General features: G+C 44.1%; 1 long non-coding RNA gene across 1 annotated transcript in view; it reads right to left on the bottom strand.

The window, feature by feature from the left end:
* Positions 1-1,078: 1,078 nt before the first annotated feature.
* Positions 1,079-26,084, bottom strand: part of LOC121490579 — a 78,665-nt gene continuing 53,659 nt past the window's right edge. Inside the window, exons 2-4 of the long non-coding RNA XR_005987719.1 lie at positions 4,754-4,864; positions 4,299-4,548; positions 1,079-3,174 (exon numbers count right to left, since the gene is read on the bottom strand). This is a non-coding gene — a long non-coding RNA (uncharacterized LOC121490579). The remainder of the gene's footprint in view (positions 3,175-4,298; positions 4,549-4,753; positions 4,865-26,084) is intronic.

Here is a 26,084-nt window from a genome sequence, read left to right as displayed (position 1 = left end):
ACAGAACAGATTCTCCCCTGTAGTCGTCAGAAGGGACCAACCCTGCTGACACCTTGATCCCAAACTCATGCAGCTTCCAAGGTGTTTTTGTAAATGCACATCTGATTACACCAATCTCTGCCTGAAATCCTTCCACAAAAATTAAAAACAGGTTCTATTTATTGTGCACCTACTGGAAACCAGGTGCTCCATCTCTATTGTATGTAATCCTACAACATCCTTTGAAAGAAGACAAGACCATTCCCGATTTTGCAGTTGAAGAAAGTGATCTTCTAAAAAGCTGTATCTTGCCCAAGATCATATAGATAGCAAGCAGATAAAAGGAATTTTGACTTTTGGTCTTTTTGAGTCCCAAAGTTAAAGTAGCATTGCATGTTTCACTAGAATAGGGCTTAGCAAGCTTGTTTTGTGAACAGCCAGAAAGTTAATATTTTAGGCTTTGCAGGGCATAAGGTCTCACTTGCAACTACTCAGTTCTGCCACTTAGCATGAAAACAGTCTTAGACAATATGTAAATTAATGGTCACAAATGTGGTCCAATAACACTTTATTTATAAAAACAAGCTGAGGGTCAGATTTGGCTGTCTTGCCATAGTCCACCAACCACTGCCCTATAACATTGTCTTTAGGAAATAATCCATGCTCCTTGACAAGATAATTACTAATATCAATAGTGTGCTCTCTTTATGCCAGGATCTATTCATGTATTATTAACTTATTCAAATTCCCACTACTATTATCTGTATTTTAAAGGTTACAAACTTGCCAGGATCACACAAATAATACAGAGCCAGGATAAGAAGTTGGGCAGCCAACCTCCAAAGCCCATGATCTTCCCTACTGTCCACAAGGGCCTTCACACCTCTTTCTGACCACATATCCCTCCATATTCCTCCACCCTCCGCATTCTTCCCTCACTGAGCACCCTGTACTTTTTCCAGCCATACCACAGTGGAGAAGGGGAAATGAAGGAAGGAGACTCAGCTAGCCCCCACTGGCTATGGACCAAAGGCCTGGCCTTCCTGGAGCCCCCACTATCAGTAGGGATGGGGCATGTGCAGAAGGAATGGTGCGCAGATCCTGGGGCCCTGGCGGGATCGTGTGGCTATCCCATGGAAGCTGTCTCCTCCACCCAGTTGTTGTGAGAATCTAGAGATATGAAATACAGTAACCCAAGTAAAAGCACCAATGTGCTTGGCAAGTTGCCTCAACTTACTTTAAAGTCTCTTTTATTATTCAATAGCATCTCAGCTGGGGTTACAGCCACTCACTTCCCCCAAGTCTGCTCCGTCTTCTTCACTAACAGGACCCCAACTTTATTTGGAATGGCAGACTGAGGTAATCACGGGATACAATTCCAGCCAATGACACATAACCAGAAGTCTGTTGGTGATAGCCAGGGAAGTTTTTTGTCCTTTTGATATAAGTTAAGTGTGTCTTCTTCTGGGCACCGGGTGGCTCAGTGGTTGAGGTCTTCCTTCAGCTCAGGTCATGATCCTGGGGTCCTGGGATCCAGTCCCACATTAGACTCCCTTCAGGGAGCCTGCTTCTCCCTCTACCGATGTCTCTGCCTCTCTCTGTGTGCCTCTCATGAATAAATAAATTTTTAAAATCTAATGAAAAAAATGCATCTTCTTTCTAGGATGTAGTCAAAGAACAGCAAGTAGAGGAGTCATCTCTCAACCACAAGGATGAAGGCTTTACCAGAGCTGGTGGAGGAATGGTGCGCAGATCCTGGGGCCCTGACGGGATCATGTGGCTTCTGCACCCTACCTCACACTCCCCCCTTCCAAACATCATTGGTTATGGGAGGGAAATGACCCCTTCTTTGGTTAAGCCATTGTAGTTGGGTTTAACCCAACTTAATGCGGACTTAAACTCTCCTAACCAAAAGACCTGGTCAACACATGAAACATATCTTCAGCAAAAAACATGATTTCTAGAATGTACAAGGTGCTCAGTAAATGTCTAATGAATGAGTCATAATGAGTAAATGACTGCATTAATAATAGAAGGACAGAAGCCCTAGATTATAGAGGTCAATGTCCCAGGAAAAAGTAGTATTTCCAGCTACTGCTCATTGGGCATTCTCTCAGTTGTCTGCACAAGTGTTCAGAGGTTGGTGCTGTCATTCCCACCTCACAGATCAGGAACCAGAGCTTGAGGAGGTGAGGCTAACTTGTCCAAGGAGTCACAGCCAGTAAGTGGTGAGGCTAGGATTTGAATCCAGACCTGGGTGGTGTTGAAGCTTGTGTTCCTTCTCCTAGCCAAGCCACTGTCACAATTCACTGACCACTGGACCCTCGGACCAAAGCTGATGGAAGATTAGAGAAACTTGGGGTGGAACCCAGCCCCATACCCACTGAACCATGTAAGTAAGCCTGGACAATTCTTGCCCTGTGTCTGTTTCCTCATTTGTAAAAAGGATAAAAATATATATCCCTTCCTCATGTTTGTCGTGTTAAATGTGACATGCACATATAAAGTGTGTAGCAGAGCACTAGTAAAGGCTCAAAGAGCAGTGCTCCTCAGCATCACTGTCCTCAGTATGACCTCAGTATTCCATGTCCCGGTATAATCTAGGATGGGCCCTGAGTGGAAGGCTCTGGAGGACGTCCCGGTGAGTGGGACCTTGCAGCTGTTGAAGCCTGTGTATTTTTCAGCTTTGCAGACCTGGTTGAGACTTCTCACTGCTCCCACCAACAACCCCTTTGAGCACAGATCCCCGCAGCCTTCAGAATCGCCTGTGAGGTCTCTCTCCCTAGCTTGAAGTTCTGATAATTCGCTGACTTCATTGTCATTCCCCGCTGAGGGAGCGTCCCTCGGAGCCTGAAGGCTCACTCCTTAATCCCACGCAGGTGTCAGACAATACCCGATGGGCGGTGAACACTGTGCTCCTGTCTGGCTTCCTGCCGGCCCCACCTCAGCACCGGGAGCAGCCGGGAGTTGGGCCCGAGATGCGGGGGCGGATTTGAGTCTGAGATGCTAATCTGCCAACCAAAGGTTTCACATCTGTCTTGGCACACACGCACAGGCACACGGAATCTGCAGAGTCGGTTGCAGCCCTGAGCAGGTGGGGTCCTTCCCCGGGCGTGGAATACAGGTAGGGCTGCGTGCCTCTGCTGGCAGAGCCTGCATGGTAAAGCCCGCTGATGCCCTGGGCCACTCAACAGACTGTGTGGGAAAGAATGGACCAGAAAATTACTGTACAGAGCAGAGCCTTTGCAACTAGAGCTCTGCTTCAATGCCAGATCTTATGATTATTAGTTATGTGACTCTAAACTCATTGCTTAATCTCTCTTACAGGCCATTTTCCCGTCTGCAAAGTGAGAAAAGTAGTAGGACCTATAGTTGTTCTGAATATTAAAAAAGACAATTTAATAAAGCTTTCATTACAGCCTTTGGGAACTTGTTAGTGCTTGATAATCATTAACGTCTAGTTTATGCACTGTGAAAAGCTTCTGTATAACCCATTAAGAGCTGCCATGTGCTATGGGAAGGATACTAGATTGTAGTTGTATTTTATATCTTTTATTGTTGTCTATAATGTCCTGTAAAAGTGTTAAGATGAATGGGCGTGGCATTGTTTTGTGATAAGAACGTATCTAGTTTTTAAAATACAAGTTTTGTCAGAGCCTACTATCTACTCAGTGCTGTTGTTCTGAATGCATAACACCATGTGATGTGGTTTCTGCTTTCAAAGGGCTTTCAATCTAATTGGGGACATGGCAAAAACAGAGATAAAACCTAACATAAAAAAATGCAATGAGCCTAAAATAAGGTGTGTAGCTAAATATTAATGTGAGTGGCAGTGGTCATAATCCCTGGGATTATTCAAGAACAAACTATCCAGAAGGGGTGGAATGGATACCGAGGGTCTGGCTGGCCCTTTCAATAGGCCTGAGATCACTAAAACTTGAAGTTGATAGGGGAAAGCAATAGGTAATCCTTACACTGAAACTACTATGTGCCAGATACGAATCCAAGCACAGTACATATGTTTTCACTTTAATCCACACAGTAACTCTAAGCAGTTGGTGCTACTATTATGCCCATTTTAAGGATGAACAAATAGAGTGCAGAGAAGAGAGGTAATTTACCTCGGGTCCCACAACCAGTAAGCCACAGAGCTGGGTTTCAAACTTTTTGGTCTTGTTCAAAAAGCTGCTCTTAACCACTATGATATACTTCCTTTCAGAAGGAAAGAAATCAGATTGTATTGGGTAGGTGTATAATAGCAGCTGCTGTAACAAACAACCCTAAATCTTTAGTAGCTGAACGTGACAGAAGTTTCTCACCTGCCACATAGCGGTTTGGTGCAGACCTTCAGTAGGCATTCTTCCACACATGGTTCAGGGACTTAAGCTCCTTCCATCCTGTGACTCCTCAGTTCCCTAGGGCCATGGGGTCCTCTTCTGAATCTCTCCTGGAGAAAGCCTCTTCATACAGAGGGACTTATGACCAGCCTGGAAGTGGCATCCCTCATTTGTGTTCAGCCACACAGGCATTCCTAGCTGCAAGGGAGTCCGTAAAGTGTAGTCTGGCCAACTGTCCAGGAAGAACATGGGCACCAGTGAGCACTTGCGATCTTTGCCACACAACGAAAGACCCAAAACATTCACCCAAGTGCAAAAAGAATAGAGAATAGAGAGACAGCTCCAAAGACCAACCCCAAATGTACAGCCATAGTGTCTAGTATCCAAACTGCTGTAAAACAGCATTAGTCCTAACCCTAGAAGAAGTCCAGAGATACCTGAATGACCAGTTGTGCAGATGGGACACAGCAAGTTGAAGCAGAGGACTCCAGGCAGTGACTAAGTGCTTAGGAACACCATAAGCAGAGGCTCTTCCTCCCCCAGCTCCCCTGAAAAGACAAAAACAAAAACAAAAGTTGACCAGATGCAGCAAGATCTCTGCCAGTGAGTCAGTGAGTTGAAGGGCCCCGTCTGGAGCTTGGCAGGACACCAGGACCCCGCCAAGATGCTTTAACCAGAGCATGGTCTGTAAGATGGCCGGATCCAGGGTGGGGCTCAGGTCTACAGGGGTGACCAGGATCCAGGCAGGAGGATTAAATAAGGCCCTGTGATTGAATCCCTCTAAGAGGTAGAGACAGGAAAGGGGTGAGCAGAGAAAGCAGAAAGAACTGTCACCCAGCATCTGCATGTGCTCAGCCAGAGATTGTCTTGGCTCATTGTGGGTTCTGAGCAAAACAGCCCTGAGAAATAGGACTAGACCTCCGACACCTTGAACTCAGGACAGCCAAGACTTCTCCCCATCCCGTATTCGAATCCAAGCACACTACATCCTCCTGTATTCCATCCTGTATTCCATGTCCTGGTAAACTGCACTGCCATCCACCAAGCTACCAGAGTCAGAGTGTGGGTATCTTCACTGACTCTCCACTCAGGGGATCTGAATTCTCTCTCGTATATAGCCCCTCCTTCTCCCCATCCCCCACATCCCTGCTATAGTTCAGACACCCCCTTCCTGCGTGGACTAACAGATCTACAACTTTACTGCAACCTTCCCTCCTTTCAGTGTTCAGTTAGTTCTCCAACAAATATTTATGGAGCTTTGAAGCAGATACGAGGCTATTTGCCTTCCCAATATCCTTTCTTACCTTCTTCCTTACCAACTGAATCCCAATGTGTTCTGGAAAGTAATATGCACAGTTAAAACAACAACAACAACAACAACAACAACAGCAACTAACTTTCCCAGGCTTCCTTTCTTACAAGTAGAGGTAACTGTGTGACACAATTCTGGCCAATGAGAAGTAGGGAGCACTCTCTGGGAAGTGTTTCTTTCCTTGAATGGGGGAAAAATAAGTCTTCTACAAAAATTTTTTTTTCATTTCCTTTGGCCCTTCCTCCCCTTCCTGCCTAGAAAATGGACATGATGCCCAGAGATATGCATTTTCTTACTCCCATGAGAAAGGATGCCATATGCAAGGGTGGTGCAGCTGGAGGAGCCAGGACCCCGATGACTTTCTCAAGCACCTGTGTGCTCCCTGGTTTGCCTACTTCTGCACATTTGGTTGAGGGGAAGTATTAGCTTCCTATTGCTGCTGTAATAACTTACCATAACCTTAGTGACTTCAAACAGCAAATTTATTCTCATACAGTTCTGGAGAGAAGAAGTCTAAAATTAGCTTCAGGGGGCTGAAGACAAGGTGTTGGCAGGGCAGGTTCTCTCTGTTAGCCTTTTCAGCTTCTATGGCCACTGGTGCTCCCCAGCTGGTGGTGGTGGCCAGAGCACATAGCAACACACTGCCTCCTTCATTACCCTGTCTTCTCTCTTACTCCTGCTCCTCCCTCTTCAAGGACCCTTATGAGTCTTTTAAGACATCGGGTCACATTGGAGTACATCAAAGACCTCAGGATAATTTGGGATAACCTTCCCATCTCAAGAACTTTTAACTTCATCATATCTGCAAAGTTTCTTTTGCCATTTAAGGTAACACATTCACAGGTTCCAGGGATTAGGATGAAGACATCTTTGAGGGCCATTATTCATCCTACCACAGTGGGAGAAATAAACTCTTGTGTAAACTATTTGATGATTGTCTGTTACTCACAGCTAAAGGCAATCCAAGCTGATAAGAGCACCTAGTGGGTCCCAGACACTAGGCTTGGTGCTGAAGATATTCCGGCGCTGAGTGCATCTCCCCAGCTGAGAGTCTATCCTGCTACGTTTGCAACTATTTGCTTATTTTGTGGCCTTGGGAGGCTATGAACTCCAGAAGGCAGGAAATGTGCAACTCATGCTTCTCTGTCATCCCAGCACCAACTCAGGGCCTGACACGTTGTGATACTCAGAAAACTTTGGTTGAACAAATGAACTAAGCAATTTGGTGATCACAGCTTGGCCAACAACTCCTAAATAACAGGACTGGGAGTTCATTCTAAGCATCACTGAATAGGAGTGTGGAGATAATTGACTAACACTCTGACCCAGCAGTTCCCAAAAGCAGTTCCATGGACCAGGTACTACATGAAAACAAAAGGAGTCAGTGACGGTGAGGCTGAAACAAGACCATTTAGAAAGCCCATATACGCCTGCCTCTTAAAGTTCCCAAACTGTGAGATGTTCCATAATGAAGAAACCTGTTTCATGCAGCATTTCCCAAGTTCATTTGGACATGCTATTCATTTCTCATGGAGTACTTACTGATCTCCGGTGGAGCTATAGTTCCATGAAACACTCTCTGGGAGACACTGTTGCACCCTTGCCCTGCCTTGGGAACTAGGGCAATCTGGCCCATGGGTGGGCTCAGCAGCGATTAGACTAAGCGAGCGCAGGGCTGTCTGGCTCAGGAGATGCTACTGTCAGGGAGGGCTTTGGGGTGAAGCTGGACCTCGCAGATGCTGGCATGTGTCCTGGGAGAGACGAAGGTGAAGCATTCTCCACTTATTCCCACAGGCTGCCTGTTTCATTTTTAAATGGCCCAGGCACAGAGTCAGTGGACTCAGAGGAAGAGTATAAACAGGATGACCCAAAAGCATCTTTCTGGAGTGTCCCTGGCTGAGCAAACCCTGGTTATGGCCTGATCCCACACCAGCTGACCATTTGCCAGCTACCTCCAGCCGAATGGCAGCCAGACAGTGAAGACTTGATCCTGTCCCCACAGCAGCCACCTGGACGGGGGCTTCCACTTCTTGGTCATGAGAACCCATGTGACCTTCCAGCCCCTCTTCATAGTGATCCATCTGCGCTGAGGATTACTGTTCCTGCCTCCACTGAGCAGCTAGCATCTGCCTCCATGTTCAGGGAACTTCAGTCCTAAACCTCTCCTGATCTCCTGCCTCGAGGCTTGGTATGCACCAGAGGACACGTGTCCTCAGAACGATGGGGCTGAACATGATGTTGAAGATCCTCCATTCTGTGGTTTTCAAATTGAAATCTGCAGTTCAATTTGTTCAGTTTCGAATGGAGATCCAGGAGTTTAACTGGGGATACCAAGGGACCCACTCTTAAGGACACAGAGCAGCTTTTACCTTTTTCATAGTAAACTCATTTCCAAGAATTTTCATTTATATTCCTTGCAAATAATTTAAAAAAAAAATTTTGAACCACATTCTCTAGGTCAAGATCTTCATGGTACACATGGGAAAACTAAGGCTCAGAGAGGGAGAGGGAGTGTCCAAGACTACAAAGCACATGAAAGGCACATTTGGAAAGAGGATCCCTTGTGTCTGTCACACTATGCAGTTCCTGACCAGAAGAGAGCATTGGATGCAAAATCTTCAGGAGACATTTCCCCCCAAAATTTCCAACCAGTTAATAGAAAATGTGATAGAAAACAGACTTCTAAAAGTAAATTTGGGTTACAATAAGAAGAATGCTTTTTAAAGGACATCCCCTAAGGACTCCATCTGGTTAGTTAATGACACTATCGTTCATCTGTTTTGAAGATTTCACTGGCTACAAAATGGACTTGGACGTAGGGTTCTCCTTTTCTTCCCCTGCCCTATCCACTCTCTCTTCTCTCCAGCTTCCTGGGCATTATTTAACACCATCACTCTAGCCAAGGAGAGTTGTCTTAACCCTGAGCAAGCTTAGAGCAGAAATGCACACAAATATTTCAGAAGAATGAAGCACCCCCATGCCCTACAAACACTAGATCTCAGCCCAATCTACTTTGTCATGACCCAGCCCCTCTCCCCAAGCCACTATCCCTGGCCCAGGACAAAGCAACAAAAAGGATTTTCTTTGCTTTTCAGAAGATATATCAAAAGAATAAGCATCTCCAGAAGTTTAAAGCACAGAAATCCTCACCCAGTTTGAGGATTTGTGTTAGAAAAGGCTATGTGAAATGTAAATAGATAACAGGACCCATCCACCAAGCTCAATGGAATGTGAGCTTTCTTCTGTACCTTCCCCACACCCCTTTCTTCTTGATGACTCTTTTATTTGGGGCACAAACTAATTACTTGCTTTCAGGAAATAATGCTCTCTGTGGGACTAGAATTACATCCATAATACAAAATGAAGAGCTAAAGCTCAGAGTGGTTAAGAAACTTGCCTAAGGTCACACAGTAAGTAAGTGGTAGAGCCCAGATCCAGATGCAGGTTTCAGACTCTAATGCTCATATTTTCTCCACTGGGGCCTTAGCCCCTATGATGTACTAACCACATGAGCTAACATTTATTGAAGAAGTATTGAAATAAACCCACTCCAACAAGGAACAGGAATGGCCATTGGATTTTTAACCTACCTCTGTTGTCCAACTGAGACATCAAAAAAAGAATTGTCTCCTCTGGAACTTACAATTGAATTGCATCAAACTCATGGACCCAGATAACTAATTGATCATTTTTGCAATCCGACCCCTCTCATTTGGAAGACAGAGGTATGATCCTCCTTTATGGATGTTTCTTAGCATCATCACCTCCTATGCTCTTGGCAGGTCACAGAAATAAATGACAATAAAACTTGGCTATTGCTTGGATATTGCTGTCTGAATATTGGATGTGGACACTTCCCAGATATTATCTATGGCAATCAGACACGTTGGATGTTTTAGGAGTTTCCAGACATGGCATTTGTTTTTTATCCGCATAAGTGGCCCTATGGTTACCATATATAAACCCCACAGATCTTCCCAAATGGCAAACATAGACCCTGTGTCACCAAAACCCAGAGCTTTGGTATGAGCTTACGCTTGCCATGGAATTGCTTTAATTTACGACTCTTTTAGAAAGGCCAACTTTCAAGTTGTAGGCCATGATCTCAGAGACAGGCATGCACCCTCTCTCAGTTTAATAGGTGGGTTTGGGGAATCCAAGATCCCAAAGATTGAACTGTCATCTGATTTTGTAGGCAAATATCTACTTAATCACTCTTCCATTGCCTGAGGAGAGAATCATAACCTATGCATGTGTTCCAAAGGAATTTGGTTTCGCATTTGGCAGTAAATATTATTCGTTTCCAAACTGGGTGTGTTTTGGCATTTGACATATCACTTCAAATAGAAGAATAAGACAAAGGGTGGTTTTGTGCCAGAGCAGAATGGTGGACAAGCTGAGGATACTCAAAGTTCTCTCATTTAAAAACATACCTCCACCACCATGCCTTCATCACCAAAAAAATGTTATTGCCATTAATGCCCAGGCCCTTTCCCTGGGATTGGAGCCCCCCTAGTGTGTCTACCAGTGAGGAGGATTCCTTGGGCTTCAGGACCCAGGGGAGCCAGTTGGAGGGCAAAAGGTTTGTAGAGAGACTTGAGGCCCAGCACAAGAGTTAAACAGAAGGATCAGAAGAGGAGAAGCAACTGTGTCTTCAGTGTTTCTCTAAGGCTAATCCTAGTAAAGAAATTGCTAGAACTCTGTTCCCCTACACAATCCCTCAAACATTTCTGAAGTCACTAGAGCACTTTGGGTGTGCCCATGAACGAGTCCCCTTCACACTTCAGCTTCCGCTCTATCAGGAATGTTTCCCATCTTAGCCTCGACTGCTCACAAATCCACCCTGGATATGCTGATACCAGCATTATTGGCCCTGGTCCTCCAGCATTGTCAGAATCCCTTGAAATGACTCCTTCTACTTTATTGTCCACCCTCATTCCCTGAGGACACAATTAGGAGCCTCTCAGTGCTGGATGAGATGACAAAGACTCGCATATGGGCTGTACAAAACATCACCCACTGTCTTATGACAGTTCTATGGCCCCCAAAACAAACCTCTGCACCTCTACTCTTTATTGAAGGTGAATTCCAACCCAGAAGTTTTCTGATTCCCCATATAACCCACCCTATTGTCCTTCCACACTTAGCAGATTAATGTTTTAATGCAATCACTGTAGCAACCATCATGGTAGATTTTCCCCATATTAAGCCATCACTTATATCCCTGGTGTTTCTCCAAGACACATCAGGCTTCGGGCAAAATGGCACAGAGTTAATAGGCTGATTCCAGCCCCACCCCTGTTGCAAGATCTCAGATGTTCCCAAGAGTTCCCTCTTGCAGAGGGGCCACCTCCTCCATGCTCACAAAACTGCTTCACCCTTTTCCAATTGCCAATACCAGGGAGCATATTGTGTGATAAGTCACTTTCACCTCCAATGACATCTTTAACTCCTGCTTCTGCATCCACTCAAGCTATCAATGCCCATGATGGCCATCAGAGTGGCCAACAAGTCACAATGTCAGCCATCAGAAAATCATGACCAAACTAGCAAGAATTTTTAGAGTTGCTAGTGATAGACACCCAAGTCAATGTAAGTGCAAGAAGGAATTTGTTAGGTCCCATGACTGGGAAAAAATCAAGATGGTACCATATTTAGGAATCCCAGTATCCCCTCCCCTACCCGTCTCCTCCACTCACTTGTATGCTGGCTTCATTCCCAAACAGGCTCCCTCCATGCCTTGGCAAAATTGGTCACTGTGACTGTTGGCTCCAAATTTATGGCTGTGCATAGCGGGAAGAAGGAGAATCCAAGCTTTCTCATTCAGAAGCTCCGGAACCTCTGATTGCCCCAGCTGGTAACTGCTTTCCCTGAACCATGCCCTATGACCAAAGGAACACAAACTTCTGTGGACCAAGGTCAGAGGCCCACTCCTGTGTGGGAGAGTATTAGCTTCAACTGAACTAAATGGAAGAGGGTCCCAAGAGGAAAGAAAGATTTTTATCACCAAAATAAGGAGAAGTGTTCCGGAAAGTCTAAAGCAACAGAAACCCAAATAGACTTTATTCCAAGAAGTTAAAATATCTCTTAGCTCTTTTACGTTTGCTCAAGAACTGGGGTAAATAAAACCAGGCCTGCAAGCTCAGGAGTGAGAACCAGTGTGGCATTGAATCTGGACCTTAGTGTGGGAATCTGGGATCTGGAAAGGCAAGAGAAGCAAAGTAGGGACAGCTGTTGATTCCAACTCAGCCTGGCCAAGTCCCTTGCTCTTTGTGGGCCTCCTGAACAGATTGGCCTCACTCACTGTCCTTCACACAGAGCCCCTAAGCCCACCGAAGCTTCATTATTGCCCCAGGATCAAACTTCAGCATAAGGTATGAAAACCCTATCTCCATGCTGCTCTTTTCAAATGTGCCCAGATACAAACATGTTAGCAGTTGAAAAGCAGTTCCTTGCAACCATTAAGATAGGAACCATTAAGGTAGCTTGGAATAAAGGCAACAGAGAGCTGAGATATGGAAACAGGCTTCTGGCTACATCATTCGAGGCCTGATTCCCATCCCACCTGCAGACAGCACCTTCCATTACAAAAGCTATCCAGTTCCCCTTTCTGCGTACATCAAATTGGGTTGAATTTTCTATCACCTACAACCAAAAGAACCCTACACAAAAGAAACAGGGAGTGCCTTTCCTGAGCACTATCTTGAGTAATATGATGAACATTTGTGGTTTAGTGAGAACACTCAACAGATTAGAAATATCTGTCCTTGGTGTGAGTCCTGGTTGGGACAAGGAATGTTGGCACTGATGTCACATACTTGAGGAAATAAATAAATCCAAATCTATATGGCGCTAAATATCCTGTCTTTAGTTTTGCAGATGCTGATCATTGATCAGACTCCAATCTCCATTCACCAGGGAGAAAAATGGGTTTAGAAACACATCCAACTTTCATTGCCTGGCACGAGATAATTGGCCAATTTTTATCCCACAGGATATCAGGGAAACTAGTGCAGTGAGATTTCATCTGATTTGTAAAGTAGTAGATCCCTCAACATTAATGCGCTGATCGGCTTTCAGAGAACCAACCAAGCGTCAAGCCAAAATGAGTCTTACAAGGGCTTCTATGAACCTGTTATTTTTCTGTTTAGTATTCAGTTTCATTTTAAGGATTAATTCTCTCAGTACAAGGTGAGCACTGGAACTGCATAGGAATCTATGTACCCTATGAGCAGCTTTGTATTAAGCTAAATACCTGGAGCTTTCATGCATTTGTGAAACCCAAATCTCCCAAATGAACAACTGAGGTCTTACTTGCAGCTGAGAAGATAAAGCATTTTAAAGATAAAACTCCTTCTTAGAGTTTTAGAGGCCTTGGACTTATTCACCTTTGAGATTGGGGTTTGGCTCACTTCTGGGGTTTGAAGAATCTGAACTAAATTTGTCTAACTGCAGAACCAGAGCCTCCTCACCTCTCTCCTGCCTAACATAGTTCCTGCGACAAACTAGAAAAACCACAAAAATATTTTTAGTTTTTTTCCTTCCTCTCTAAAAGAAATGCCAAAGTTAAAAAAGGTCTATTCCCTATCAACCAGGCCAAACCCATATATTAGTTTTCAGAAAACTAAATTCAAACAACATGAGGAATTCATTAGTTCATGAAAGTGAATGGCCCAGGGATGAGTGAAACTTCAGACAAAGCTTGATCCAGCACCCACTTTCTGAGATCAGGACCTAATATCTTCCTGCCCATTTTTAAGCTTAATTTAATCTACTTACTTTGGTGTTGGCTCCATTCTCAAGCAATCTCTCTTGGGATCCCTGGGTGGCTCAGTGGTTTAGTGTCTGCCTTTGGCCCAGGGCATGATCCTGGAGTCCCGGGATTTAGTCCTGCATCGGACTCCCTGTGTGGAGCCTGCTTCTCCCTCTCCCTGTGTCTCTGCCTCTCTCTCCCTCTCTTTCTGTGTCTCTCATGAATAAATAAATAAAATCTTTTTTTTTTAAAGTAGTCTCTCCCTTCCTTGTGTCAAGATGATGAGCAATAGCTTTCAAAGCTACATGATTCTTTATTCAATCCAGCAGAAATAGAATCTGTATCTCAGAATCTCTAGCAGAAGTTGTAAGGTTTTCTGATCGGACTGGCTTAGATCATAAGCCCATTTCTTTTTCTTTCTTTTTTTTTTTTTAGGATGCTATTTATTTATTCATGAGAGACACAGAGAAAAAGACAGGCAGAAGCAGTCTCCATGCAGGGTGCCTGATGTGGGACTCAATCCCAGGACTCCACGATCACACCCTGGGCGGAAGGCAGGCGCTCAACCACTAAGCCACCCAGGCATCCCAATAAGCCCATTTCTGAACCAGTTACGATGGGAAAGGAGGATGCAACATGCTTATTGGCCCAAGCCAGAGTTCATCCTTGGAGCTAGGAGAAATGTCAATCCTACCCAGACCACATGGCTGGAGAACTTGGGTTATAGTAGGTAGGAGGAATGGGTCATGCTGGATGGTAATCCCCAAACATCCATTACAGTGCTCATTTTACACATGAAGCAACAGAAAACTAGAGAGGTTTCTTGACTCGGAATCACACAATGAGCTAAGTGGGAGAGAGAGAAAGTACACCCCAAACTCACTGTCCTAAAGAGCCTTGTGAAACTAACTCCCAACCAACACTGAACAAATGCTATTGTGTCTTTTCATACTTCCAAAGTTTCTGGGGGGAAAAAAAAGACAGAAACACTCTATAGGTATGTGAAGGAAAGTAAATTACCTGCAAGGCCCTCCATTCCTTAGGAGCAGGATCCAGGATTTTCAAGAACAAACAGCAAAGAAAAGAAAAGTCCCAAGAACCCAGTGCATAGACTAAATGGGTCATCGCAGCCAGACAGAGCAACCCAGGGTGCCGGGAATGGGAAACAAAAGAGAAAGTACTGCTTGGGCCTGGGGCAGCCTCCAGACTTGAGGGAGAAGGCTGGGGGGTGGGGGGGGGGCAGGACTGCCTTTTCTCTGTTCTGAATCCTTTGCTAGGCCATTTGCATCTCATTGTGGTCCTGGATGATTTAAGGAGCCCAGTGAAAGCCTTTGGATGTGGTTAGGACGTTCATGCTCCAGTGATAAATAATGTGACCAATGTGTATGGCCTAGAGTCACTGCATTATCAAAGGGCTCCATGGAAACGCGGGAAATGCCAGGGCTTCTTTTCCTGCTTCTGCTTGTTTTCTTTCTTTATTTATTTAATCTACTTGATGAATTGATTTCTTGTCCCTTTCCAAGTGTTTAATACCATCCTAGGAACTGACACCCTTCCCGTTGTTGGCATGTGATCTCTTCAATCCTGCAGTTCCACCAGAGCTTTGATCAGCAGTCAGAGTTGAAAGAAGAGGATGAAGGAGACCAGGCCCCTTGCCCATCCCTCTCCCTCTGCCACCCTCTCCAGACACTTTTTTTTCTTTATCAAAAGAAATCTCCTGGTTGACTTCAAAGGCAGCTCTGCATCCAGAGAGATAATACTGGTAGGGAGTAGGGGAGGAAGGGGAGGGTGGAGAGGAAGGGGTGGGGCCTCTGGGTGGGAAGGGATGGGGGCAGCTGGAAACCAGCCCCCTGCTTCAGTGCAACTTGTCCTATGGGGCCGGGCCGAGTCAGAAAGACTCAGGCCTGCATTTGGCAAGAGGTGTGACAGGAAGAACTCAGAAATCTGGGCTTGTCTTTGCTGACAGGGAAGTCAGGTTTGGACAGGGCAGAAGGGAATGACTACTGGTTGTTTATGGCACAGCTTCTTAGACTGACCCCTATTTCTGCTTCCAAACTGGGGTTTGGAGTCTGCGTTCGGGTTCCAGCTCTGCACATTTCAGATGTGTTCAGTTGAGCAAGCTTTTTACCTCTCCAAGCCCCTCTGACTTCTCAATGCATCCCTTAAATGAGAGTATTTCTCTTTTCCTTCCACTGCAGGCATGGCAAGCCAACAGGATTGGGAAGGGCAAATTGAGCATGCCCTGCCCAAGATCAAGACTGGTCACCATTGGGACTGAGCACTTCCCCCTCCCCCTATGCAGGCAGGGAGATAAAGCAAGACAAGCTCAAAGGCCTGAAGTTTTCCAGGTCACAAGTTGTTGGGGATGGGGTTGTGTGTATGCAGGAATTGGGAGGAAGCAATTTGCCAAGGTACACATGGGTGAGGACAGAGGTGGCCCAAAGATCAGAGCAGTGGCTTTCAGGTGCCACATTCGAATTTTCACCAACTCTTCTCCATCACTATGAACCAGATAAAAAGAGTGTCCACCCAGCAATAGCAGAGGAATAGACCACCAGCTTCCCAGCTACTACCAGGAACCTAAGACAACATCAGGGGAAGGAGGAGACTCCTTAATAGAGAACACATGCCAAGGTCTAGTTCCCTGGGTGTCTTCCTGCCCCACTAGAGCTAAAGCCATCTCTGTGGCCAGAGAGAACATTACTAGCATCCAGGATACAGGGGTCATAATCTTGCCTCTTACAGTTGTTAGGATCCAAGAAGTTAAAGTGTATGGAGGTCTCTGAGACAATGCACGGCAGAGTGCCTATTGCAGAGATACTAGACTTTGTTGGTGTTTCAACCACATGTTATTTGCTTTGTTTAGATTATTAAGTTCCATCAGCCCTTCCTCTTTCCAAGGTGGAAACACCAGAATGCAACACAGATTTCATTTTGTGTGGTGTCATTTTAGGCACTAAGGCTGATAATGTTTTCTTTTCCACCATCCCATCATGTGATGATGAACTTCACTTTCTGACATCATGAAGCCCTCTGTGCCAGAACAACCAATTAGGCATCGATGGATGGAGGAGCCTGTAACTCAAAGGCTCTTTTTTTCCATTTGTCTTCCAAGAGCAGTGATGGTTGCTTTTCAGACCCACACAGACTCCATCTGTGTCAGACCCTCCAACAGAATGGTTACATACGTCTCTTTAGGGGCACCTTGCCCGCTTTGTGGATTCAGTATTGTCTCAATCATGTTCCGGTTTCCTTTTGGCATTTGTCACACACCTGGAGCCTTTGTGTCCTCCCTCTATGCTGTCATCGTGTGGTTACTCAGCAATTGCCAACTGGTTTTTCATATTAACCCAAGAAAAACATCATTAGGAATGGTGAGCCTGTGGCCAAATTCATTGCTTAATGGTCTGCTAAGCCAAACAGGAATAAATTGGAGGTATCTGAGCTGAAGGCCTCCCTAACAGCAAGGAACATGAAGCTGATTCCTTGAATGTGAAAATATGGTAGAGTTGCCCTTGCTGCATTATAGAGAGTTTTCCCTAAAATCACTTATAGAAATGTACCATTTCTCTCTAAGTCTTCCTGCAAATATGCTTTTTTCCTACAAGATAAAGTCATCATACTTTTGTTTTCATTAAAATTCCTATTCCCCATAGAACAGCTTCTTTGGTAACTGGTTCTACTTCTTCTAAATAGAGCTGCAAATTATGGAGAAAGGGGTTCAATGTCCTCTTCCTTAGGGCTGCTCTTTTTCCTTCTCCTACCATTCTACCTCTACCTCTCCAGCTGACCATCTTCCCACCACCAGCAATCCCTACCTCCACCACCTCCCCACATCTAGCTTCACTATCATACAATCCCATAGATACATAAGCAGAAAAACCAAGTCACCTACAGGGTAAAATTCAGACTGCCATCAAACATCTCAATAATATAAGACAGAAGATCCTAAATGTCAAGGAAATAGAGTGACCCCCAGAATTTTATATGTAAGAAAGTTGTCCTTCAAATTCAAAAGTAACAGCCCAGATAAAACATACCAAAGAGAGAGAGAGAGAGAGAGAGAGAAATAGCTTATTGTGCCCTTTGAAAAAAAATTTATCAATCAAATCCAGCCAATGAAAAAAAATAAATGAACATAAAGAACTCAGAAAAAGAAAAATCCAGTTTTAAAATGCTTTAAAAAGAATAGGTGGCAAACATTAACATATCATCAAAGTACAAAGTTCATGCTATCGAGATACAATAATTGCAATAAGGTGTAAAAAAATAAAAATAAACAAAATGTAAAAATTATCATGTAACTAATAAAGGTGAAGGATGAAAATTCTAATTTCCAAGTGTGACATATTATGGAGTTTGTAGATTTGTCTACATTTAAAGCACATGTTCTAAAGGTCTAGGAACCCCAACTTGTCAGGTTTTCTATAATCATATGCTTTTACCTTTGGTAGTCTCTTCCAAGAACTTATTCACTAGTTGTCAATAAATGTTTGCATGTGGTTTTAGTGACTTCCTTATTTTCCTTACTTCTGTGAAGTAGCAGATTATGTAATTTACTACTTTTTATTTCTCAAGACACACATAGATTGTTCCTATTCTTTCTCTTCTTTTATCTGTAGATAGAAGGAGAGAGACGATGGAGCGGTTATTTCCATGGAGTAAGATTGGATGCCATCTTTAGGTTTCTTCTCTGCATTTTGCTGTGTTGAGTGATTTATTTTCATTATTATCATGTAACATTCTACAAAATCTGTTATTCAAGTGCTGGATTGGAACAAAAAAAGAATGGCTGGTGCCTTCTCCTACTTCTCAGACTCCTTTCTGACCAGCTAGCAGGGACATGAGGGAATGAGCATGGTTGTCAGGGTGCGAAATGTCCTATCTGTGCATTATCTCCGGAATTATTTTCTATCTGCACCAAAATATGAATTTCCTAACAACTCAAGTTATCAACTCCCCCTTGGAAGCATCTATCAGTTCTGGAAAAATGAATGTCTAAAGTAAATTGCAGGAATCTAGAATGAACATAAATATTCAAAGATGGGGGCAGTGGAATGATTTCCATTTCCTCACCTGGAATCCCTACCTTCTGAGTCAGCCATCCAGGGAACAAGGCAAAAATAGTGACAAATACTTTGCAACCCCCTAAGGACCAAATCCTTTATTCATGAATTACCTGGGACCTTTAAGAAAAATACAATTTCTAGAGGAAGTCAATAAAAGTAAAAGAAAACTTGTTCTAGCCAAAATTCAATGACACTAAAGGTCTTTGGGCGGCACCATATTTGGGGCTCAGTAGAATGGAGTAAGTGGAGAGGGCTTTGCATCTGCTGTAGGGTGGTCACCTGTGTCACTTATGCCCCGATATTCTAGGCAATGGGCAAAGCAGAGTCTCAGGAGGAGCAATCAGAGCAACCATCCCAGAATAATTGACCATTCGGCACCACCAGAGAGTCCCACGTAAGGAAAACAACTACTTGTATGTGCATTCACGGAGCGCTTTATGTCATTAAGTCTCATTCATCTTCCCAACAGCCTTATGAGGTCATCGATCTTATCTCCACTTTTTGCACAAGGAAGCAGAAGCTTAGATTGTTTAAGTCTAAGGTCACTTAGCTACTTTTGGTGCCCCCAGGATTTAAAAATAGACTAATGATGAGCTGCTCAAATTTAAAGAGACAGGAGAATGAGTACGGCAAAATCAGCTGAATAGAGAGCAGAATGGTGTCTCAGGTCTTATCATACAAGAGTTAAATCTGGGCAGCTGAGGCTCAGAGTCTGGAATTCTAAAAGGCAGCCACAGCTGACAGGGTTAAGGGCCATATCCTCTCCCAAATTTCCACTTACACAGCCTGATGGGCCAGGAGAGATGCCCTATTCCTCAGGATGGCACTCTAACCAAGAGAGATGTCAGGGTTCTGCACCTGGGCCCAGCCCTGATGAGTCAGAGATCAAGATGTTCACCTGATATAAAAGGCCTCTTGAATCTTCTGGAGGTGTGCCACCTTTTGAGTGGAATTCAACCCAGACCTGTTTTAAATAAAATTAAGCTTTATTCCAAAAGCATAAGACTAAGGTGGCTAGATGCTTTCATTAAGACAACGCCCAGTCTCCACAGTGAATTGCAGCCCTCAAATTCCCATTATCCAAAGATGTTCTCTATGAATTTGCTGTAGCATCATCTTTGTCCCCACAACCACAGCTGGGCATGGGGGAAATCAGCAGTCATTCCTGAGAAGACAAGTCTTGCTGGAGCCAAGCACTTTCCTCCTACTGAGGGAACATCCTTACGCCAAGGATGAGGTATTGCCATGGAGCTCTGTGCCACACAAATCCAGGGGGAGCCATGCACATAGACTGCCATGTAAATGGTGCCCCTTGGAGCTGTGCCATATGGTGACTCTCCCTTCCTGCTGACCTCCTCAATGCCAATTCCCACTCATCCTCCATGACTCACCTCAAGTGTTCTCTCTGAATGCTTGCCTGGCCTCCCTGCCAGGTGGCAATAATAATAGTAATAATTATAACTAACATGTACTCTGTGCTACATACCTGCCCAGCATTACACTAAGCACTTTCTATACAGTGTCACATTACATAATTATCAGTATCAGCTTCATTTTATAAATGACAAAACTGAGACTTTGAAAGCTTGTTACTAGCCCAAAGTTCCAGAACTAGTCACTAATCAAGTCAGGATTCAAAGGAAGGCATGCCGATGTTAGGGGCTCCCCTCCCACTGAACCAACCATGTTCTCTTTTGTGTTCACAGTGCCTGGAATCTACTTCTTTCAAGGCACTTGTAATAAATCGATGTACCCACTTGTTTATGATTTGTGTCTCCCACTAGACTATGAGCTCCTTGATATGGGCTCCTGGTTATTCATCTTTATTCCCTGGGCATCCACTAAAGAGTTATAATGACCAAGATATGGAAGCAGCCCAGATGCCCATTGGTAGGAAAATGTATAAAGAATATGTGGTATGGGGCAGCCCCAGTGGCTCAGGGGTTTAGGACTGTCTTCAGGCCAGGGCATGATCCTGGAGTCCCGGGATCAAGTCCCACATCAGGCTCCCTGCATGGAGCCTGCTTCTCCCTCTGCCTGTGTCTCTGCCTCTCTCTCTGTGTCTCTCATGAATGAATAAATAAAATCTTTAAAAAAAGATGTGGTACGTATAATTACATATTTACAGATATAAATATGTACATACAGTGGAATATTACTCAGCCATGAAAAAATTAGATCTTGCCATTTGCAACAGCGTGGATGGACCTGGAGGGTATTATGTTAAGTGAAATAAGTCGGACAAAGACAGACAAATATAATATGATTTCACTTATTTGTGGAATCTAAAAACCAACAAAAATTAACAAAGAAACAAGCCAAAAAAGCAGACTCTTAAATACAGAGAACAAACTGGTGGTGGTTGTCAGAGGGGAGGTGGATAATGGGAGGGATGAAATAGATAAGGGATTAAGAAGTAAAAACTTCCAGTTATAAAGTAAATAAATCATGGAAATGAAAAGTGGAGCATAAGGTATATAGCCAATAATACTGTAATAATGTTGTGTGGTGACAGTGGGTGACTAACTTATGATGAGCACCAAGAATGTATGCAATTGTTAAATCAGTATGTTGAACACCCTGAACTAATATCACATTGCATATTAATTAATTATATTTCAGTTAAAAAAATAGGAGGTGATCATGGAATGTACAATCTTAATGTAGTGGGAATAAAAGGTCAAACACACATACCCAGAGTTGGAAGTCAATAAACAGTTGAAAGCACTCATGCAGATATGATTGATACCACTTGACGTGGACCATCTCCATCTGCCTCCACCTCAGGCTCTGTGCCTCGGTTTGCTTGAACATAGAGCACAGGCTCTGATTCAAATGGAGACAGGGAGTAAGAGAAGACAGGGATGGGTATGAAGGAGGGCTCTTGACTCCATCTTGCCAAGTTAAATACTTAATGGAGGCAGGAAGCCTCAGCTGTTAGCTTTGAGGCCAGTGGAAGACTCAAAGGCACTTCAGTTTCTGAAGAATATCTTGGGCTGAGAGGAGACCCACTTCTATGCTGAACAGAGCTATGCAGCCATTTTTGTTCATTGTCCAAGGCCTAGACCTCAGAAACACTCTAATGAAATAATTTTCCACCTTTATTAGCAATTAAACCCTCTTATATGAAAGCCCAAAATATAAATCTGATGAAAGATGAATGGTTATAGTTGAAGTGGGGGTCAAGGAAATGGAGCACCCCTGTTCAGCCTTCCCTTTGCCTGCCACCACAGCAGCCACTGAGGCACCTATGTCCAAGGGACCTCATGGAACACAGCAGGGGCCCCACTTTAACACTGCTTTGGCCTAGTCCCTCCACCTTATAAATGAAGAAAGAGAAAGAGATGAGACTCATTCCAGTTACAGGGCGTACATGCTCCTTCCTCTTTGAATATGAAACTGGCCCAGGAAGGTCATCTTTGACATGTCTGTGCCCTGCTTCCATCCGCCCAGCAATGGGGAAGGGCAGGCTCTGATTCACCCACACTTTCCCCTGTCTCTTGGGAAACATGTTTCTGAAGCATTCCAAAGGGTGGTGGGAATCTTGAATTTCTATTGTTCCCCAACACAAGCCCTGTATTTCCTAGGCCTGCCATAACCAATCACCACAAACTGAAAACAACAGAAGTTTATTCTCTCACAGTTCAGGAGGGTAGATGTCTGGGTTGAGATGTCAAGACGTCTGCAGGGTTATTTCCTTCTGGAGGCTCAGAGGGAGAACAATTCGATGGCTATCTCCCACCTCCCAGTAGTTTCTGACAATCCTTGGTATTCTTTGGCTTGTTGACATATCACTCCAATCTCTGCCTCCATATTTTAAAATTTTTTTAATTTAAATTCAACTTAATTAACATACACATATTATTACTTTCAGAGGTAGAATTTAGTGACTCATCAGTTGCATACAACACCCAGTGCTCATTCCATCAAATACCTTCCTTAATGCCCATCATCCAGTTACCCCATCCCCCCACCCACCTCCCTTCCAGCAACCCTCTGTTTGTTTCCCAGAGTTGAGTCTGTTATGGTTTGTCTCCCTCCATATGTACATGGCTTTCTCTGTGTGTCTCTCGGTGTCTGCTCCTTTTCTCATAAGGACACCAACCATCCTAAATCCAGGAAGATTTCATCTTGAGATCTTTAACAAGTTACATTTGTAAATACAGTACTTCCAAATAAAGTCACATTCTGAGGTTCTGAGTGGACACGAATTTGGAGGGAACACTATTGAACCCATAGTAAGCCTTAGAGAACTCAAATCCATGACCTCAGTTTCACTGGCTAACATAGGGATCAGCCCCTCTAGCTGAGCCAGCACAGTCCCTGCTAAAATTGCTCTTGACAGCACAGACCCTTCAACTCCTGCATGCCCTATCAAAGGTCCCAGCAGGTCCCACTTCCTGTGTCAGTAGAGATAATCCAGAGGAAAGCCTGGTGCCTCTAGATAATACAGGAGATTTTTCTTGCAAGAGGCTGGCCGGAGGTGCCTCCCCTACCCAGTGCTCCCTTGCTCCTCACTCAGCAATGAACTTGGGAAGGGGCTCTTCCTAGCTCTTCCTAAAGTCAATTCAAAAGTGGATAGTGCCTATAAACCAAGAGACAGGAGCTTATCAGTGACATTCCAAACTCTTGGAATCCTACTGTGCTTTCAGATCTGGATCCAAGAGCCAAAACTGAGAGTATCCTGGAACATCTTCAGCTTATGTCCAATCCACTTAAAAGACCACTTATCTGCAGACAAACCTGCAGGCCACGGTTGGAAGAATGTAGTTATTAGGTGATGCAATGGAAGTTTCAGTCAAGGCCCAAAAGAGGCTTCCAGAAACAAGACCTTGGCAAGAATTATGAACTGGAATGAGGCCAATTGCCATGAGATAGCGCCATAGCTCTAGATGGCGACAAGTCTGAACACACTGAAATTGAGATGACTCTGGTGTCTGTGTGCCTATTCACTACACTCTGGCTTTTTGTATCCAAGACTGGCTTCTTCCTGACAATTACTTGGACCAGGAATACATGCTTTCCCTCTTAGTTAGTCAGGACTTTGAGAATACAAACCATTCAACTGCAATAAGATCACAAGTTTTGGCATCAGGTAGACCTGAGTTTGTGTCCCAGCTCTGCCACTTAAGAATTATGTGACCTAACACAAATTACACTAAGCTAATAACAATACTATCTAATGAGATTGTTATAAATTAAATAATAAACTCATATAGGGTACTTAGCACAATGTCAGTACATAGCATGGACCCAATGGAGGTTAGCCATCATTATTGTTGCTATGGTTACAATATCATAAGGAAAATAAATTCACACCTACCATCCCCTCCAATACATTCTGCATGCAACAGCTGATGAAGATTTAATAATATCTCTTCTTTCTAATTATTCTCGCCCTGCCTTTCTTGTGACTGAACAAATAATATAAGTTGCTAATGCTTTCTGAGGGTTGTTTACTGCATGCCAGGTACCGTTCTAAGTTCTTCATTTTAACAACCATAGGAGGTATTATTATCATCTTCACTTTATAGGGGAAAAAAATGAGGCACAGAGAACTTATACACTGTCCAAGATCCAAGTTTAGTAATGATAGAAGTGCAATTGGAACCAAGGCAGTCTGGCTCAAGAATCTGCAGGCTTAACCTTCCTGATGGAGGTTGGCTAACATTATTCTGTTTAGATTCACTTCTAGGGACCTCCAAGGACTGTCAGCAGGATCTGTTAATTGACAATTTAATCTGTCAGACTCACCTGGATTCAAAGCTGATTGATCCATTTGATTTAGGTTCAGAAAGTGCACATGAGTTGTCTGAAGTCCTACAATGAGTCTCTGACAGATCCCCAGGCAGCCCAACTAAGACCAGTGTTCCTTGCAAATTCAAAAGAGAGAAGCAGACTGGATTGCAGTAGGCTCTTCCTGAATGTCTCTTGATTCCTGGGTTTAGGTGTCAGGTCTGGGTTATTCTGCATGCCCGCCTTGGGAACTGAGAATTCTGCCTAGAGTCCCAGAGCAAAGCCCCGCCATAGGTACACAGGCTGAGGAGCAGCTATTACTCCCAGGAGACAGGATGGGAAGAGTTGGAGACTGAAGCTAGATCTCAGGACTCTAGGATGGGGATTCTTGGCCATGAAGGAGATGAAGGAGCACAGAGACCATTCCTAGTCCCTGTGGGATATCCCATGGCCGTCAAGAAATTCACCCTAGCCATGGATAAGTTGAGATGGTGGATTCCACTCTGAGTTGAGAGAATGATGTTAAATAGTACATGGGGGTGGGGGTGGCACCACACAAACCTTCTCTAACCTCAGTACAAAGAATTTCTTAAAGTTTCTTTGGGAAAAGAGAGTATTACATGAAGAAGGGGCAGGCTATTCTCTTGGAATCTACTGATAGAGCTGAATTCCTGGGACCAGTCAGGGTGGGGACAGAAAATTCTTTCCATTTGGTAGCAGTTGACAGTATAACCTCAGTAAAAGTGCCATGGTCACTGAGTGTGTCTGAAGCAATGATAAGCAACAGTGGCAATAACAAAAAAGCTTTAATTCCTGACAAGAGAAATATGAGCCATCCCACTCTGCCCCTCTACCCTGCCAGAAGTAAAGAATTGAAGGGCTTAGGACACCAGTGGTTCTCATGAACAGAGGCTCTAAATCACAGACAGGACTGTGAAAGACAGTCCTCAGGTCCTTGGAAAAAAGTCTGCATAGGGAAGAATATTATCTTTTGTAACCATCTCAACAATAACAAAAGACAGTTATTATTATTGTTACTTCCAATTGATAGATGAAGAAACCAGGACAGAAGGGTTGTGTGGTAATCCACTTTCTTTTTGGCTTTCTGCCTGTGTGTACTGGGGGAAACAACAGGCCTCTTGGAAGGATTGGGAAGGAGCTTCTATCTGCCTTTCCATCTTTCATTTCCTTCCATCAAGGAGATGTACCCAATTAGGGAGCCTGAAAAGCCCAAAGTACATGTCCTTCATTCCCTTCCTGGTTCTTGACTTTTTCAGAGTAACCTACCCCCACCCCCACTATTCCTCCTGTAACACACACACACACACACACACACACACACACACACACACACGCATTCTCTGCTTCTCCATCTAGTAAGCCAACTATTACCCAGGAGGAAACCTGCTTTGAACACCTGGGTAAAAGTCACCGACAGATGAATCCAGATGTCTAGACTTCAGAAGCCTGATTTTGCCTTTTTTTTTTTTTTGCTTTATTAGTAACAAAGCTGATGAATTAAGGCCTACTACTCCATTGGTACAGCTCCATGGCAAGGAGGGGGCCTGGGGGCACTTCAGAAACCCAAAGGCTATCCTGACAATAATAACTTACCAGACAGCTAGGAGTTTTGCAGACACAAGACCTGAATCCAAAGGATGAACTTTTAATTGCTACTCTACATTGGAGGAAACTAAGGCCCAAGATGATGAGGCAGGAGTTACGATACAAAGGGCCTGTGGAATGTGGAATAAATTTGTATCTTACCACAAGGGCTGTAGGAAGCCACACCCATATTTCAAGCAAGGAAAGGAGACACCACCATTTGCCATAACCCTGTACCAGACCCCCACAGTGAAGAATTTGTGTTAGAATTTTCTTCCCAAAGGGAAAGTATT

Source organism: Vulpes lagopus, chromosome 5, assembly GCF_018345385.1.
Source record: "Vulpes lagopus strain Blue_001 chromosome 5, ASM1834538v1, whole genome shotgun sequence".
Classification (NCBI taxonomy): domain Eukaryota; kingdom Metazoa; phylum Chordata; class Mammalia; order Carnivora; family Canidae; genus Vulpes; species Vulpes lagopus.
Note: the sequence above shows the minus strand (reverse complement) of the source record. Positions and strands in the feature narration are given on the sequence as shown.